At 38.5% G+C, this 18,848-nt stretch overlaps 1 pseudogene; it reads left to right on the top strand.

The window, feature by feature from the left end:
* Window positions 1-17,552: 17,552 nt before the first annotated feature.
* Window positions 17,553-18,422, top strand: LOC142454394 (lys-63-specific deubiquitinase BRCC36 pseudogene; annotated as a pseudogene).
* The last annotated feature ends 426 nt before the right edge of the window (window positions 18,423-18,848 follow it).

The following is an 18,848-nucleotide window of genomic DNA, read 5'->3' as shown; positions in this document are numbered from 1 at the left end:
CTGATATTCAGTGCATCAAACTTATTCTTGAGATGGTCTCAAAATTAAGATGGAATATAGTTGAAATCGTATTTTGGATCTTAAGGATTTGTTTTCATTTTTTTTCAGATGTAACCTGGACTTGCATATGAGCCATTGATGGTCTACTCTGCATTTCACTGGCTTTGTTGTGGCTGATGATAGTCAACTTCTCCATTATCTCCTCCTACAGATATAGTCTATTTGATTTCTCTGTATTCTATTTGGTGAGGTCCACATGTAAAATCCCCATTTATGTTGTTGGGAAAGGGTATTTGCATTGACAAATTTGGTCTTGCATAATTCTAGCATGTAATCTCCAGCTTTGTTTGGGTCATGAAAGCCACATTTTCCAACTCCTGAGCCTCTATCATTACGACCAACTTTTGCTTGCCAATCACCAGTAATTAGCAATGCATTTTGACTTCATATTTGATCAATTTCAGACTGAAAACAGTGGTAGAATTCTTCAATTTCTTCATCACTGACTTCATTGTTGGTAAGTAAATTTGAATAATACATGTATTAACTGGTCTCCCTTATAATTATATACTTATTATACTATCACAGATAGCATTGTGCTTCAAGATAGTGTGCTCCTTTTTGGTGAAATGTTCCTTTTGAGGATGCATGTGACACATTTTCCCCTAACTTTTTCATTCCTGTTATAAGAAGCCATAAGATTATTTGTTTAAAAATAGCAATTCCAGTCCATTTCAGCTTATTAATATCTAAGATATTGATCTTTATGAGTTTCTATTCTATGAGACAAAGTATTCTTTTGTCATTCTAAAAAAAGAGAACTTTTATCAGAATATGTGTAAAATATCTATCAGAAAATTTACTGAGTCTAGCTTTCAGAAATAATGGGGAGCAAAGTACCAGTTATAATGCCAAAAGAGGATAAGGTGCATGCATCAGCAGGTATCTGACAGTGTTTCTCAAAGATGATAAACTTAATTTCACATAAAGAAATTGTATGTGTTTGTGGAATCAGGGTTGTTGAGTCTTAACTTTTGGCCAGTTAAGACTCTAGGTGATCAACACATGGACAACTCTTTTCTGTTGACGGAATTTGCTACATAATTTATGAATTCTAAAACAAAACACCCTTATGAGAAAGAAAGCTCTCTGATATGCCAATGGGGTGCTTTAGTAACTCTGGATGTGAACATGTTGCAGATGGGCCGGTAGGTACTTCCACCGCCTTCACTTGTTTTGTGTTAAAGGCATTAGGGAAAGGCATACTTAATACAAAAGAAATAAATAAGTGCAGACTAAGAATTGGCCTTTGATTTTAAATATTTAATTTGTTCTGATGAACTTTGTCAATAAAAATACAAATTTAAAAATCTTTGAATTTCTATTTTGAGAGTTTCATAATGTCCCTAAATTAAAGAATGTCATACGAATTTTGTAAAAGTTAAGACAAACTTTGTAATTTTCAATTTAACATCCTAGAAAAGAAATCTTTATTTGGCCTAGATAATCTGTGATTTGCCACTGGAGAAATTTAAATAATTCAGGATTAAAGCGGTTCTCTTCTCCAGCTTTTCTAATGCCAAGCAATTTTTAAATCTTAAATTTATTCCCAAGCCTTCCCTGTTCCTTATAGCCCAACCCTTTGAAAACTTAGGAAATTAATTTTTTCAACTAATTTTTATTCACTGCTTTTTTTTTTTGCAAAATCAAGTGATTTCTCTGATAGAATTATTTCATTTTCCATATGCCTCATTTATTCTCTTATATAAACTCTTCCATGGATCATTGTAGAACAAAATGCTCATTCCAGTAGTTCTGTATTGAATCAATTTGTAATAAATTGATAGATACATAATGCATTGATGACTAGGCAGGAGAAATGCATATATATGATATAACTAATGAATAAGATTCTACAGAAATCCAGAAAACTGAAAACTATGCTGGAGGACACATTTCCCCTTGAATTTATCATTCCTACCATAATACATCATATGAGTATTTGTTTTAAAATGGTCCAGCCCAATCAATTTCAGCTAACTAATGCCTACCTAAGATGTTGATGTTTATGAGTTCCTGTTCCTTGAGGGAAAGTGTGATAGACAAACACAGCTGTCTTGGAAACACTGTGACCAGAGTGCTCCTTCGAGACAAGGACGACGAGAATTCACATTACCTACGTTGGCCATGTTTTCAGAAGAAACCAGTCCCTGGAGAAGGACATCATATTTGGCAGGGTGGAGGGGCAGCAGAAAAGAGAAAGGTCTTTGTCAATATGGACTGGCCCTGTGGCTGCCACAATGGCTCAAGCAGAAGAACAATGGTGAGGGTGGCACAGGACCGCAGGGCTTGCTCTGTGGTGCATGGGGTGGCTGTGGGCGGGAACGGACTTGATGGTACCTACCACCCGCCCGCTTGGGGAAAGAGGAACAAAGGAGAAGGTGGAATCGTAGGGTGGCTGTCACTTCTGGAGTTAGTTATTACCAAGGAAAATGGGATAGCATGCCCCGTAGTGAAACCAAGTGGGGAACAGCAATCGCAAGGGAGGCATTCTCTCACTAAATTTGTGATTTAGATGACTAATTGCTGTTACTGTTATTTTTATTTTATATTGTTTCATAAAATTTTACTTCCTGGACATTTCAAATTAACGTATGTGATAATAACATTTTGCGAATAGAGTTCATTTAAGAAAGGTCCCAAGAAACTTCTTTCCTTCCAGTTTTAGTGAAATCTAAGAAACCTTCAACCTCCCAATGGCCTGTTTATGTAAATATTTTGTCATTCACACTGTTGGATGACAAAATAGATCTACAAAATAATTAGGTGTGATTCTCATAATGATCATCTTCCTAATAAAATTTAAATCTGGCATTATCATTTATGTCTACATGTGTGCTGAGATCTCTAATCACCTGATCATGCCTGATCATGGAAGCGTTTTTATGACAGTAAATATCTCTTTTGAAGGACAAGGGCTAAGTGACAAGATGATGTTTGTATCTCTACTATGTTTCTTGCCATGTTGGTGATTAGTACCAGAGCCATGGCAAAACACAATTATCTCTGCATTTCAGTTATTAGATGACACGAGTTGAACTTCACCATTTGCCAAATAATCAGTTTCACAAACATAACATTAGAAAGAGTTTTGAAATAAATTTTTTCATAAAATCTGGAGTTAGGATAGCTATAGGGTGGCAAGTAATTTAAAGTTAACTGCAGGCACTGGTGGTATTGATTTAAAGAGAGTTAGCTTCCAAGTGAACGTAGATTTATTCCTGCAGCCTTTCTTCTGAAAATATGCTAAAGGGATAAATGGTAGGATGCCAAAAGTGATGATTTAGACATTTTACATTAGCAATTATATATTTGGCATTAATTCTATCAGGAAAAAAATACATTTAGGTTTGGCATAATGCCTTTGATATTGATGGCCTATAAAATTACATTGAAAAATCAATGTGTTAAAGTACATGGGTGACTGTCAGGGAAATGGAGAAGCCATTATCATTTTACAGTTGCTATTTCATTCTAAATATGTTGTTGTAATCTCTGTGTGGTTATAGAAAGACTTTTTCTTTCAATACTTGAAAAAACTGACCTTCAAAACTACACACACAAATCTATTTTCTTTTTATATCAGAGACGAATGCTGACAGAGCAAACATGCAGCTATCTACTCAAAATAAAACATTAACAGATAGATTTTTTTAATGTATGGCCACTGGGGAAATGTGTAGCTTTCAATATATGTAAATATCCTTTTGAAAATTATATGGGAACCATTGTTGGCCTTGACGAACAGAGTATAAAATGTGTGAGCTCTTTATTGCTCCTCTTTGGAATGGAATTTGATTTTTAAAAATCTGTGTTGTATTCACAAGATTCTAACACCCTGATATGGAATATAAACCAATTTCTGTCTTAGAACATTCCTATCTTGAACTACCTGGCCATGTGCAATCATAATATATTTCTTAAAAGAAAGAGAAATTACAAAACACGTTGCAGGGTTTTTTAGTGCGTCCTTTTAAAAAATGTTTTATTAGGGGCTCATGCAACTTTTATCACAAGCCATACATACATCAATTGTGTAAAGCACATCTGTACATTCATTGACCTCATCATTTTCAAAGCATTTGCTCTCCACTTAAGCCCTTTGCATCAGGTCCTCTTTTCCCCCCACTCCCTCTCCCCTCCCTCATGAGCCCTTGATAATTTAGAAATTATTTTGTCATATCTTGCCCTGTCCGACATCCCCCCTCACCCACCTCCCTGTTGTCTATCTCCCAGGGAGAAGGTCACATGTAGATCCTTATAATAGGTTCCTCCTTTCCAACCCACTCTCCCTCTACCCTCCCAGTATCGCCACTCACACCCCTGCTACCGAAGGTATCATCTGCCCTGGATTCCCTGTGCCTCCAGCTCCTATCTGCACCAGTGTACATCTCTGCTCTATCCAGACTTGCAAGGTGGAATTTGGATCATGATAATGTGTGGGGGAGGGGGAGGAAGTGCTTCCTAAAGATACCTTGAGTTCTAGGAGAATGTGATCTGAGATTGACTTTTATTGTAATTAAATGAGAAAGATGTGGGGGGGGGGGTTAAAGCCTTTCGTAATTATTGTTTGGATTGCCTGAAAACATTAGGCATAACTGTAGAGGATTCGGTCAGTTAGCAGACAACCCTCATCTCATGTTGGGTCACTCATATTTGAGAATGTAGGAAACTGTTTGCCATTGAGACATGTGAAGACTCCTCATTTTAAAATGTGCTCTTCTTTTTTCTCTCAATAATCTCTCGTGCTCTTTCAAGCCTTGTGTTTTTACCTGAACATCCTAGGGTCCAGAGTAGATTTTCTGTTTGCTAAATAACACTTCATTTGCGACAAGTTCATTTTGTCTTCATCCATGGGTCATGCTAGCCTTTAAAGTGTGGTGATCTCTTGCTCACTCTGTGTGAATGGCACACCAGTGATAGATCTCCAATGTCAGGTGGCTTCTTAGATCAGATCGTCTCCTGTTGGCCCGTGCAGTCAGGATTTGTGCAGAGATAGCACTCTTTTTATTCTCCTTTCTGGAACCTTTTATTCTTTAATTCCAGTGATTGATACCTTGATGGAACTGGTGAGTGCCCAATGAGCATAGCCTCCATCTCGAAAACACCCATCCTATACACCTAACACAGCTCCTTGGTAACTTAGTGATAGTTCTTAGACTATTCTTGCCAGTGACTTTGCCATTACGTTTCTGAAACCAGATTTTGGTAGCATCAAATTGCTGTGCTACTGCAGAACTTCACCAAATATCAGGAGAAGGAGTTGTCAGTCATGCTCTCTCTTACACTCTTCTTCCCAGATTCAAGTTGAGCTGTGCATGGGGGTAAGGAGAAGGGTGCATTCTCCCCCCACCCCCGCCCCGCCCCAATGACAGTAAAGGAAGCACTTGTCATTAGTGTTTAACGAATGTTTCCTGTTTCTAAGACATCGTTCTTCCTTCCCAGCTTCTTGTCTATGCCTCACGTGGGCTTCAATTTATGGAAACCTAGAAAGAAAATCAGACACTCTGTCCTTTAAATGAAACAGCTCTGAGGCATAATATATAGACTCCTAGAGAATATAAAAGCGTTACCAGAGATTTACTATGTGAATGTGTTTAAATCAGCTTGCTTCACTCTTGCCTCCTTATAAAAATAATGAATCTCTAAAGCATGACCTGCCAGTCATTTGATTCCTTGAGATCCTTATGGGAAAAAATTGACAGAAAGGAATGGAAATATTTCTCATTGTGCTCTCTCTGCCTGCTCATTGGACACTCAGTTAACTTACCTTTATTGAGAAACCAAGGAGAAGCAACATTTTGCAGTAAATAATACAAGACAGAATGAATGAGGAGATATTCTTGATATGCCCCTGCCACCAACAACATCTAACTTAGGACAAGTTATACGGTCTTAGGACAGTGGTTCTCAATTGTCCTACTTCCTTACAATTCCTCATGATGTGGTGACCTCCAACCATAAAATTATTTTTCATTGCTATTTCATAACTGTAATTTTGCTACAGTTATAAATATCTGTTATGCAGGATGTATTTTCATCGTTACAAATTGAACATAACTAAAGCATAATGATTAATCACAAAAATATATATAATTATATATTTGAAATATTTGTTTTCTGATGGTCTTAGGGGACCCCTGTGAAAGGGTCGTTCGACCCCCAAAGGGGTCACCACCCACCGGCTGAGAACTGCTGTCTTAGGAGCTCCACTCTCACACTTGTGTTGGAAGAAATACAACTGGAATATCCCTTACAAGTGTGCACAGCAAGACTTCATCTTACATCCTTTAGATAGGCCAGTCCCTGGAAAAGGGCACCATGCCCTTTTGTGAAAAAGAGGAAGCTCTTCAATCAAATGAATTGACAGAGAGGCTGAAATAATGTGCTCAAGCATAGGAACCATTGTGAGGATGGCTTAGGATACCGCAAACATATTTTATTCTGTTGTGCATAAGGTCATTATGATTCTGAACCTACTCAAAGCATCTAACAATGACAAAGACCTTCTTGCATCTATATAATGATACATTTGATGGAAGGACTCCTAAGGGTCCTTTTCAAATTTTAATTCAGTGAATTGGGTTATACAGTCATCAATTCTATCAGCTCCCTATTCTCCCCTTCTCCCCTTCTCTTCCCATGCCCTTAGGGAACCATTTTCTGATACTGTTTCTGAAGGGTTATCAATCTTGGCTTTCAAGTATCGAACTATCATAAATATAAAAACGAACACACGTAAATCTAATATGATTAATGAGGTAAAATAAATAAAACCATAATAGTAAGGGGAAGAAATATTAGAATTTATCATCCCTTTCTTATGGCTCTTCTGAGAGAGACTGTCCAATTTGAGATGCAATAGGTGGTAAGAAAATTTTTTAAATCATTTTATTAGGGGCTCATGAAACTCTTATCACAATCCATACATACATTAATTGTGTACAGCACATTTGTACATTCATTACCTTCATGATTCTCAGATCATTTGCTCTCCACCTAAGCCCCTGGCATCAGGTCCTCATTTTTCCCCCTCCCTCCCCGCTCCCCCATTCCTCATGAACCCTTCATAATTTATAAATTATTATTTTGTCATATCTTCCCCTGTCCGACATCTCCCTTCACCCACTTTTCTGTTGTCCGTCCCCCAGGGAGGAAGTCTCATGTAGATCCTTGTAATCGGTTCCCCCTTTCCAACCCACGCTCCCTCTACTCTCCCAGTATTGCCACTTACACCACTGGTCCTGAAGGGATCATCCTCCCTGGATTCCCTGTGTTTCCAGTTCCTATCTGTACCAGTGTACATCCTGTGGTCTAACCAGACTTGCAAGGTAGTATTGGGATCATGATAGTCAGGGGGAGAGGGAAGAAGCCTTTAGGAACTAGAGGAAACTTGGATGTTTCATCATTGCTACATTGCACGCTGACTGGCTTGTCTCCTCCCTGAGTCCCTTCTGTAAGGGGATCTCCAGTGGCCTACAAATGGGCTTCGGGTCTCCACTCCTCACTCCCCGCCTCATTCACTATGGTAAGATTTTTTGTTCTGATGATGCCTGATACCTGATCCCTTTGATACCTCATGATCACACAGGCTGGTGTGCTTCTTCCATGTGGGCTTTGTTGCTTCTGAGCTAGATGGCCACTTGTTTACCTTCAAGTCTTTAAGACCCCCAAATGCTATGTATTTTGATAGCTGGGCACTTTCTTTACCACATTTGCTTATTCACCCGCTTTGTCTTCCGTGGCTGTGTCGGGAAGGTGAGCATCATAGAATACCAATTTAATAGAATGAAATGTTCTTGCATTGAGGTAGTACCTGAGTGGAGGTCCAATGTCCTTCTGCTACCTTAATACTAAACCTATAAATATATGCGCACAGATCTATTTCCCCATCCTCATATATAAATATATTTGCATATGTACATGCTTTATCTAGACCTCTATAAATGTCCTTTGCCGCCCAGCTCTTTCCTCTATTTCGGCAAGCAAATTTTTAAGAATGAAAATGTGTCCCAAATTGTATTTTAAAAATGTAAGCCAGATGAACCCTCAACCATCATGTAATCCTTTTTCCTTTAAAAAACAAAAGTGAATTGGTTGAGGGTTTACAGAGCAGATCAAACAGTTTACATCTAACATTCATAAGCACTTTGCTCCATCTCATTCGTACAATCTGTTCAGTGTAGCACCACTTGCCCCACCTCCTCCGTGTGTTTTATGTTTCACAATTTATTTCATGATTTCTTCTCATTGTGCTTCATGATTTCACTCCTCTCCTCATCTTCGGAATCGATGACTATGTAACCCAACTCGGTGGGATCAAAACAACGGAGTTGTATGTAAATGGATATCTTGGATGTGTAAGATCTCACAACAAAATTATGGGAGTGTGGAATTCCTGAGGGAGTAAGGTGAGAGAGAGAGAGAGAAAGAGAGAGAGAGAGAGAGAGAGAGAGAGAGAGAGAGAGAGAGAGAGAGAGAGAGAGAGAGAGAGAGAGGAATAATATTAAAAAAAAAAAAAAAAGAACCAGAAACACAGGGCTAAACAAAGAACTTCTAACATGGAGCTCATGGGAGGAGATAGACAACAAGAAAACAAACAATATTATCAAGGAATAAGATAATGTGGAAAAGTTACGAGTAGCACAATGTAATGAAAGGCATTGTATGATATGACGTTCTGGAGCAATGGAAGACAGAAGGCCGCTGGGACTGCCTTCGGCTTGGTGTCAATGGAAGTTCTATCACGCAGGCTGAAGGGAAGTGCTTCCCTCAGCAAAGTGCCTAACAACCAAAGTCCTGAGGTAAAAGTAGACTTGAAGCAATCAAAGAAATCAAACATTATACAGCTGGAGTTTGCCAAATATAGGATAATGTGCTATAAGTTGTGGGAGGGAGCCATGGGGGAAAAACAGCCATCCGTCTTTTTGGTTGTTTGTTTTTATTTTAAATAGCAACTGATGCTTCTATTTTTCATCTTTAAAGGATCATTCTGGATTCTCTTATCCACAAGTTGTTATGATTCACACAATTAATTGCCTTTGCATATTTCACCTATTTAGGGTATTCTTTGTTTTTAGTCAATGTCTGTCTGACACAGGACGGTTGAGTCTGGAAAGAAGTCCACCAGAATTCTCTTTAGAGGAAGGATGGTAAGACTTGACCTCACAAACTTTGGACTTGTTGTCAGGAGAAGAAACCTATCCTGCTTGGTAAGGTATCAGGGCCGTGAGAAAGAGGAAGACCTTCGACAAGAGAGCTCCACAGGGCATAGATGGAGGGAACCTAAGAACAACTGTGCAGATGGCACAAGACAGAACACTATCTCCATCGGGTTGGAAAAGGCTCAATGTCAACTAATCACAATGGGGAGCCAGAGCTGACCCGAGGCGCCTACCAGAAACAGCATCTGGAGACTGTGCATAGGAGGGCAACACCGGAGTAATGTGGCTACTACATTGGTATTGTGGGTATTACAATGTTTGGGGGAAATTATTGTGACTTGCATTAAACTGAGAGTAGTTGATTCTTGATGTTTTCAGAACAGGCTTTGCCTAGTGCAATGGGCTAAGCATTAGACTAGTAACCAAAATGCCCCCAATTTGAACCTCCCAGGTACTATACAGGATAAAGGTGAGGTGATTTTCTTCCGTAAACATTGCGGCTTTGAAAACAGGGTAGAGCAATTCTACTCTGTCCTAGAGGGTCACTGTGGGTTGGAAGTAGCAGCAATGGGTTTGCTTTTTTGGCTAATAAATTATATATATTAAAAAGGGGGAGATTTCTGTACCTTGACCATGTTAATTAAAGTGAGATTAACATAGGAAAAATAACTGATATAAGATCAACTTGCCTTTTTAATTGCTATTAACCGAAACACTGTGTTTATGTGACTTGATATAATAAAAAACCCATAGGTTCGTTGTAATGATTACATAGGATAAAGTCTACACGGAAGTGCATCATTCTTGGTAAATTATAGATTTGGTCAAAGAGGGAAGGCCCTCAACAATATGGATAGCACAATGAGTTCGACAGTGGACCCAACCTTGACAACGATGATGATCCACGGGGGCCGAGTGCCAGCCAGTGTCTCCTTCTGCTGTGCATCGGGTCGCTGTAAGGCAGAGTCAACTGGACAACTCCTAGAAACCCACAAACATACAGAAATCGACGTAATACTTAGTAAATGCTGATTCCCTTTCTTCATTCTTTTTGTTTACTTCCTCTTTAGGATCAATACTCTTTCTTTATTTACTGTTGTTACCTACTTAGATGAACAAGTACCTATTGTTCTCTTCAACCTCAGAGCTCTAAATGAGACATGTCAATTAGAATATTATACACCTACTCCTTGCTTATTGACTATCTCGTTATCCGTTATGTCACATTCGCAACGATAGGAAACATTCATTATCTGACTCTTTTTCACATGAAGGGCACCCGTTTGGCAGCCAGTCTGGCTGTGACTGTTAAGGTTATGTGTCAGCTTGACTGAGTCATCCGAGCCACCATTCTCAGTGGCTTTACAATGATGTAATGATGGTAACATGGTTAAGAGTTAGGCTGCTAACTGCAACTGCAAGGTCAGCAGTTCAAAACCACCAGCTACTTCGAGGTGTAAAAACTGGGCTTTCCACTCCTATAAAGAATTACAGTATCAGCAACAGAGGAACAGTTCTACCCTACCCTTTAGACTCACTATGAGTCAGCATGGACTGAATGGCAGTGAGTTTGGGTTTGCTTGCTTGTTTTTCGTTTAATGATGCAATTTGGTAGCTATGTAATGCTATAGTTTGACAGATACGTAATAATGAAATTTAGCAGTTTTATCCAAGTCTCCCATTTTATGATGTGGTGTGGTTGCCTTCCATTTTTGCATAATTATAATTTTTACATATAACCCTGGTCTTTGCAACTTAACCAGGTCACTGAATGAGGAATGGGTGGAGTTTAGCATTTGAACCAAGGATTTTTACTTCATATGGTAGGTTAATGACAGACTCGAACAAAAATATAATTCTCTTAGCTCAAAGTTTTAACACAAGGGTATTATTTCGATGTATATTACTACTTACTAAAAGTGTATTTTACCGCTCCAGATAGATTATAAAATTCTTGAAGGCAAGAAATCTGTGAAACTATTTGGAATATGTGCAAGTAAAATAACTTGAGTGCAGAAGACATTTTTTAAGCTATCAGATGGTAGTTGACTTAATTAGTGTTAAATTGGGTTAAATTAGGTTAATTGAAATCTACTGACAGGAAGGGTTTTACAAGTGCTATTAACTTGCAATGATTTTCTAGAGGTCTAAGGAAAATATGTTACTTTTGAAAGAAAATGCCAAATGAGAGTAGAGCATGTTGAGTCAGAAGCAAACTCAATCGGAGCTTGTTCGTTTGTAGCTGTTAGAGCAACTGGAATCTCGGAGCACAAGTTCAATTCCGTATGGCCAGCTGGTCTTAATCAGTATCATGGAAGAGGAAAGATCCCATGTCTTAGTTATGCTCAATTGATTTTCATGTAACAATATTTTTTCATCTCCACTGCCTTTATTTTTACACACAACTTGTTTAACAAATTTATCTAAACAAACTAATGAAATCAGTCAAACTAGCCATGAAACTGGTTTGAGGTAATTAATTGGATTAAATTAATGGAACAATTGTTTTTTTAAAAAGCTACACAACCTTATTAAAGACAGTTAAATAATTAGGATGCACACACCATGAAATTAATTTTATATAATATTTCTAAACAATTCAAAGGTGGGATCAGGAATAAAAAAATAGTTAATATTGCTCTTGATCTTCGGAGTTTAGGAAACATTTCGCATGATGTCACTTAAATTCCACCATCCTTATGATAACTAATATCCTTTTCCATCCTACAAAATAAAATTTTCAAGAAGTCACTTGATTGTAAGAAATACCTGGGTTGGTGATCTGCCAAATAACAAGTGTCACCCTTTGAGAAACACTGCATTATCTCCCACCTTGCTGCATGTATTTAAACAAAACCTGGCTTTAAGGGAAATGGGTGGGTACCAAATTTAAGATGTAATCAACCAGAAAGATTGCATTCTTCCAAAGCATATTAATTCAACATCATAATTATATTATTTCAATGATGCGATAAATCCTATCCATCACATATTTATCACAATTAGTGAAGGCACCACACCAGATTCACCGCCATGGAGTCCATGCACACTTATCACCACTCTATCGAGGGCGACAAGTCTGCCCAACTCTCCAGGAGCAGACAGCCTCACATTTCTCGCACAGGTTTGCTGGTGGACTGGAACAGCTAACCCTTGAATAGCAGCCCAATGTCTAACCCTTTTGCCTGCAGACCTCTTTACAAGCAACAAGAGTAAGAAAATTGCAAACAAGCTAACAAGGGGAAACCCAAGTCACCCTACGTAGAAAGATTGTTTTCAGAACTGTGTAACTTTTCATCAGACTGGACTGATTGGCTCTCTGGTTTATGACAATAGTCATTACAGTGAATGAAATAAACCATTTTGCCAAAATTGACTCATTTTCATTTAGTCATACAAAATGAATATGAAGATAAGTAAAAAAGTATTGCTACAAAACCATGAAAATGTCTTAAACAAAAAGTATCATACTGTGGAACTATTTGTTCTCGGTACATCCTGCATCTAGGTCTGTACTGTGACTTCTATACACGCCTGAAGGCAAAGTGTCCATCTCATTACCCCTGTTCAGAGAATTCTGCTCCCCTTGCTTTCCACCATGCCAAAACGACAGTGTGATCAGACTCAAGGAAGTCAAATTGCTTCCTTTCCAAAAGTTCTTTGCATTTGGGGAACAACAACAGCAAAAAAAAAAAAAGCCTGACGGGACAAGATTCCCAACAAAATTTCCACAGGACAGCCTCTGCTTCCTTCCATGAATAAAGAGATGCACTGCCGTGATTGGGGGGAGGGGTGGTTCCAAAACAGAACTCTGCTTTTTCTGATCAATGCAGTTTAAATTTTCTTTAAAATTTCTTAGTAAGCCACATTGTCATCTTGTGTGTGTTGAGAAAATATATCAAGAATTCTCTAGGACTCCTGGAAGTCGTTGCCGTAATTTCCTAAGCTTACCTTTCCGCCATGGCCTCCTTTTGGAGGTTGTCCTAAACTCCCTTAGAAAGCTTGATCCCTCTGAAAACTCTAGTTTTATGTGTGGCAGCCTTGCTGTAACCGATGGCAAAGCTCCAGTGATCTAAGACACTGGCCACTTGAGGTTTGTTAAAGAATTCATATTAGACCTGACTTCTAAATTGCTTTTTCCCATGGCACAAAAAAAGGCTTTGGTTGTTTGCTTGACCTGCAATGAAAGTAAGTCAAAGGTACTGTTGAGAAAACTTGAACAGCCATCACTGACCACAGATGCATACTTCAGAACATTTTCCTTAGAATAAACTCATACAGGTATGGATTGGAAGCCTCATACCAATGCTTTTTAAAATTTACCTTCCCATATGGAACATGATTTTTCAATTTCTTTTTTCACTTTTAAGAATATTATTCAGGTTTTTGATCCATATTTATTATTTTTATTGTGACTTAGGTATCATTACATTTCAGATCAGCAGTTTTGTGTTCAACAGTTTAAATTACTTATCAATCTCCTCAAAAGCTTACCCTATCTACCATCCCCCACCCCACCCCACATTCTTTGATTTGTCTTCTTGTGGATGGCGATTGGACCCTTCACGCTGTCAACTTTAACTTATTGCCTCATCATCTCTCCATTGCCCTCTTCTTGGTATTTGTAAACTCTGTTGCTTTTGATTTGGGACAGAAAGTTTGTTGCTGGGTTGTTGTTTCTTTCTTATAACAGAGGTCTCATACAATACTTTTCCTTTTATGATTGATTAATTTCACTCAGCCCAACGTTCTCCAAGTTCGTAAGATGCTTCCTTGTTTCATCAGGTTTGTTTTTTAGCCATGCATATTCTTCCATTTTGTGTGTACCTGTTTCTTTCTCCATTCTTCTGCTGGTAGGCATTTGGATTGTTTCCATCTTTTTGTTCCTTGTGAAAAGAGCTACAATGAACATGGGTATGCATATGGCTGTTGTGCTTTGATGCTTACTTCTTAGAGGCACATGTGGAGCAATGATATTGCCAGGTCATGTGTAATTTATATTCCCGGGTTTTTTAGGTAACACTAAATCCCTTTCCACAAGTTGTACATATTTAAAATCCTACATGCATACTCTCAATAACATATATGTTTTCTGTCTTTCTATATGTATTTGGTTAGACTAATGTGGTAAGGTGTTAGCTCTTCTTTGTTTCAATTTATATCTCAAGGACAGCTAATGAACTTGAGCATTTTTCATGTGTTTGTCAGCCAATTCGATATCATGTTGGTGAACTGCCTGTTCATATTCTTTGTTCAATTTTTTTAATTGGGGTTTCTCAGGTATTGTCTTTAGAGGCATTCCTCATCCACTGTCATTTTCTCCCAGTCTCAGGGTAGTCTCTTTACTCTTTCTATGAAATCTTCAGATGCACACAGTGTCTCATTTTAGTGGGTCCCAGTGCCTACTTTGTCTTCTCCTGGGTGTGCTCCCTTCATTGTAGTGGATGGTATTTCTGTGCCTTGCAATAGGGCATTTAAGTTTGTCCCTTTACCATGAGTCAGACTTGACTCAAAGAAAATATTTGTGTTATAACAGAAATATCTCAAGGAGATGGCTTTACCAAACAGAACCTTATTCTTTCATAGTTTGAGGAGGCTAGATATCAGAATTTACAGTATCAGCTCTAGGGAAACATTTTCTTTTTTTATCCCCTATGAAGGAAGGTACTTGACATCAATTTTCCCCTGGACATAGGAGTGCACTCTGTTATCAGCTCTTAATCCTATTCACTTGTTTATCCATATCTTTTATATCTAAAATAAGAACAATATGAATCACAATCTAACCTTGATTGCATTGCATTAGTTTATATTGCATACATTGTGGATTGCATAATTTCCACTAATCCTACCTTATATTCTGATCCAATCCAAGGTTTTTGCAATTGTCTCATATGCATGTGAAAATTCAACATTGAGTAAGGAAGACTTAAAAAGAATCAGTGCGTTTGAACGGTGGTGCTGGAAAGAATATTGAAAGGACCATGGACTGCTAATGGGACAAACAGATCTGTCTTGGAAGAAGTACAGCCAGAGCACCCCTTAGAGCCAAGAATGACAAGACTTCGTCTTACATACTTTGGGCATGTTGTCAGGAGAGACCAGTCCCTGAAGAAGGACATCATGCTTGGTAAAGCACAGGGGTAGCAAAACGGGTGAAAAACTACCCTCAACCAGATGGATTGGCACAGTGAACAATGGAATCAATCACAGGAACAAATGTGAAGATGGCACAGGGCTGGGCAGTGTTTTGTTCTGTTGTACACAGGGTCGGGACAGGCTTGAAGCACCTAACCAAAACAACCCTGCCTTATTTACATCATAGAAGTTGAGAGATGTAACACAGGATAATTACACCAGATGCCAAAATGGAGGATAAGCACAGAATCTGGAGGATCGTGATCTATGCAATTGATGCATATTTGGGGGGAGGGGCACTATTAAAATCCACAAGTAAGTGATGATCTGCAGTAGGCAGATGAAGTTGTCATCCCTAATAGATCTTAGGGAAGTGACTAGGAAAATAATTATCAATTAGATACGAATTCCTTGAGGAGGCAGTTGCAATAGAAATAATTGTAGCTGAGATTCAGAGATCACTGGTCACCTTTTATCTAGTGTTTCCTAGAAAAAAATGGAAAATAAGAAGAAAAAGTGCTGAGTTTCACAGATATAGGTGAATATTCTGGAACACTTCCCTGGTTATCACTTCACTTGATCAACTGAATTGTATGAAGATGTTTAAACATTTATTTATATATTAAATGAGCAGGAATATTTCATTATTATTTATTTATTCACTACTGTTCCAAACACTTCCCTCCCTGTGAGTATTATTCACTCATTAAATACTCATTTGTGAATATGTTTCAGTCATTGCAATTCACTCATAGCAAATGACAAAAATCCAAAATGAGGTAGGTTAGGATAGTCTTTAAAGAGACTGTTGGTTCCCATAACTGAAAAGTATGGATCTGGTTGTCTACTGATGTCTACAGGACTAGTAGTTTCTTGGTTACTCTGTGGCTCTCCTTCTGTCTTCAGTGGCCCCATATTCATTAGTTTTTACCTCCCACAAGCAAGAGAGTTTGCAACCCAGCTTCTCAGCAAGAACTTTCTCTCAAATCTGACTAAAATGCACAGTTTCGGTTCATTAATTATTTTTAACTTTCCAATTTCATATGTTTCTCTCTTCTTCCAAAATCACATGGAAATCATTGACTATAAATCAGTTGTTTATTGGCTTGAAAAGACCAACCAGGGCCAATAAATATCCCACTAGAGTAAATAAGAATTAGGACACCAACCAGAATGTTGCATTAAAAATCCTTTTTTCTGATGTTTTTGTACACTCATTTTCCTGCGTGACACTGTCATTCCTATGGACCAGAGTATGATATTTTTCTAGTCTTTTTTTTACTATGATGTTCTGTCTAGTGACATCTTGTAGGTTATGATATCATGTACAACAGAATGCTTAAAGATCTCCTTGAGAGATGGCTCCTTTTTCTCTGACAATCGAATCTACCAAGCATGATGTCCTCTTCCAGGGATATATCTCCTCCATAGATCATGTGAAAAGTATGTGAGGCAAAGTCTTGACACAATCATTTCAAGGAGCATCTAGCTGTACGTTTTCCAAGGCAGATTCATCTATCACCAACACTATAATTCACATGAATCAATTCTTCTTCAGTCATCCTTATTCACTGTCTGATTTTCATAGGCATATGAAATCATTGAAAATACCATGGCTTGGGCCAAGTACACCTTAAATATAAAAGTAATATCCTTGACCTTGAATACTTTAAATATACCTTGTACAGAAGTTTTCCCCAATGCTATATGTTGACTCTTGCTTTCATGGGACTTGATCAGGGGCCCACGTAAAATTAAATCTTTGACAACTTCAATCATTTCTCTATCATGATAGTTATTTATTCATTTGTGAGGATTTAGGTTTTCTTTATATTGAAATGATATTTATATGAAGGCTGTGCTTTTCATCAAAAGTGCTTCAAGTCCCAGCTGTCAGCATGAAAGGTTATATTATCTGCATATCAAAGGTTGTTAATAAGACTTGCTCTAATACCGATGCCATGTTCTTCATATGATCCAGCTTCTCACATAATTTACTCAGAGGAAAGAATGAATAATTGTGATACAACGATACAATCCTGATGCACAACTTTTCCTACTTTAAACCAAGCAATATACTCTTGCTCTGTTCAAACAACTGCCTCTTGGATTGTGAACAAGTTCCTCATAAGCACAACTAAATATTCTTAAATTCTGGGGTGGATGTGAGCCAGTTTGATGTGGATCAAGATGGCTGGGCAGGTGGTGCAGGCCATGTATCTGGGAACAGACCCTTCCCCTGTCCGCCTCAACCACGCTCTGAACACCGAGAAGGAGAAGGAGGTGGGTGTGCATCGGATCGTTGAATGATGACATAGGGAGTGACTCCGAATTAGCACGTACGGGAACTGAATTGCGAACAGGTGGTGAACCGTCTGACACTGTGAAGGTTACTCACATTCATTCTCTTAGCATCTTGCAACGTCCTGATAAAAGGAAGGACCAAGTGGAGACTTCTCCAGAGCAAGTTGTCTGCAGCTTCAGTAGAGGCAGAGAGATCGGCTGAACTCACACGTCACTCCATAAGGGTTGTGGGATGGTACTCCTATATCCCCTCCTCATATAAATGTTTGGCCCTCTCATGTTGATCTTCACAGACAAACCATGTACCAGATGATAGAGCAAGGCTTTGTAGGACTGATTTTTTCCTCCTGTTTCATTGAAGATAAAATCACCCTGACTGGCCTAGGGGTCTACACTTACTTCCGATCCTTACAGGTCCAGAAGAGGTCAGAGTATAAAAGAGTTGAAATCCCAATATATAGTGCATCATGTCACCATTGGGAAAGTGTGCCTTGAACCACCAGTAGAGGTACCCAAGATCCTGTGCCAGAGGAGCAGGATGCATATTGGAGTATCCATAGCCGTACACATCTGGGCTCAGTAACCATGATCTACGATGGTTCAGTGTTTACAAAGACCCTGGGCAGTCAGATGGCAGCAGCCAACGGGTCTCTCCTACGGTGGATGGAGGACAGACTGGAGCAAAATCAACCGCATTTGCAAGAGTTGCAACAAGAAAAAGAAGAGCGTATGCAAGAACTTTCTTCCCTAGAATAAGGCAGAAGACAAAATAGGGAAAGACTAAATACCCAGATGTAAAATTAATTATACAGCAAATCAATTTTGAATACAAATAGAGCTGGAGGATTCAAATTACACTGATTTAAAGATTTACTACCAGGCCACAGTAATCAAGACAGTGCTGGCTAAGGAAAGACAACACAGAAGCAGACTTATACAAATATTCCCAAGTAATGTTGACAAAGGTGTAAAATCAATTAAATAGAGAAAGGATATCCTTTTTGACCAGTGAGCATCCATAGGCTTCCCTCAAAAATATGAACTTCTCAAAAACACGCAACCAACTCAATGTGAAGGGGCATGGAAGCAATGGAGACCCCTAACCCACCTGTAAGATAATTGGACAGTCCCTCTCAGAAGGGCCACATGGAAAGGATGGTAAATCCAGGATGCAGTATGGCA

Source organism: Tenrec ecaudatus, chromosome 8 (assembly GCF_050624435.1).
Source record: "Tenrec ecaudatus isolate mTenEca1 chromosome 8, mTenEca1.hap1, whole genome shotgun sequence".
Lineage (NCBI taxonomy): Eukaryota > Metazoa > Chordata > Mammalia > Afrosoricida > Tenrecidae > Tenrec > Tenrec ecaudatus.
The sequence above is the reverse complement of the archived record's forward strand: the minus strand, read 5'-3'. Positions and strand labels throughout refer to the sequence as shown.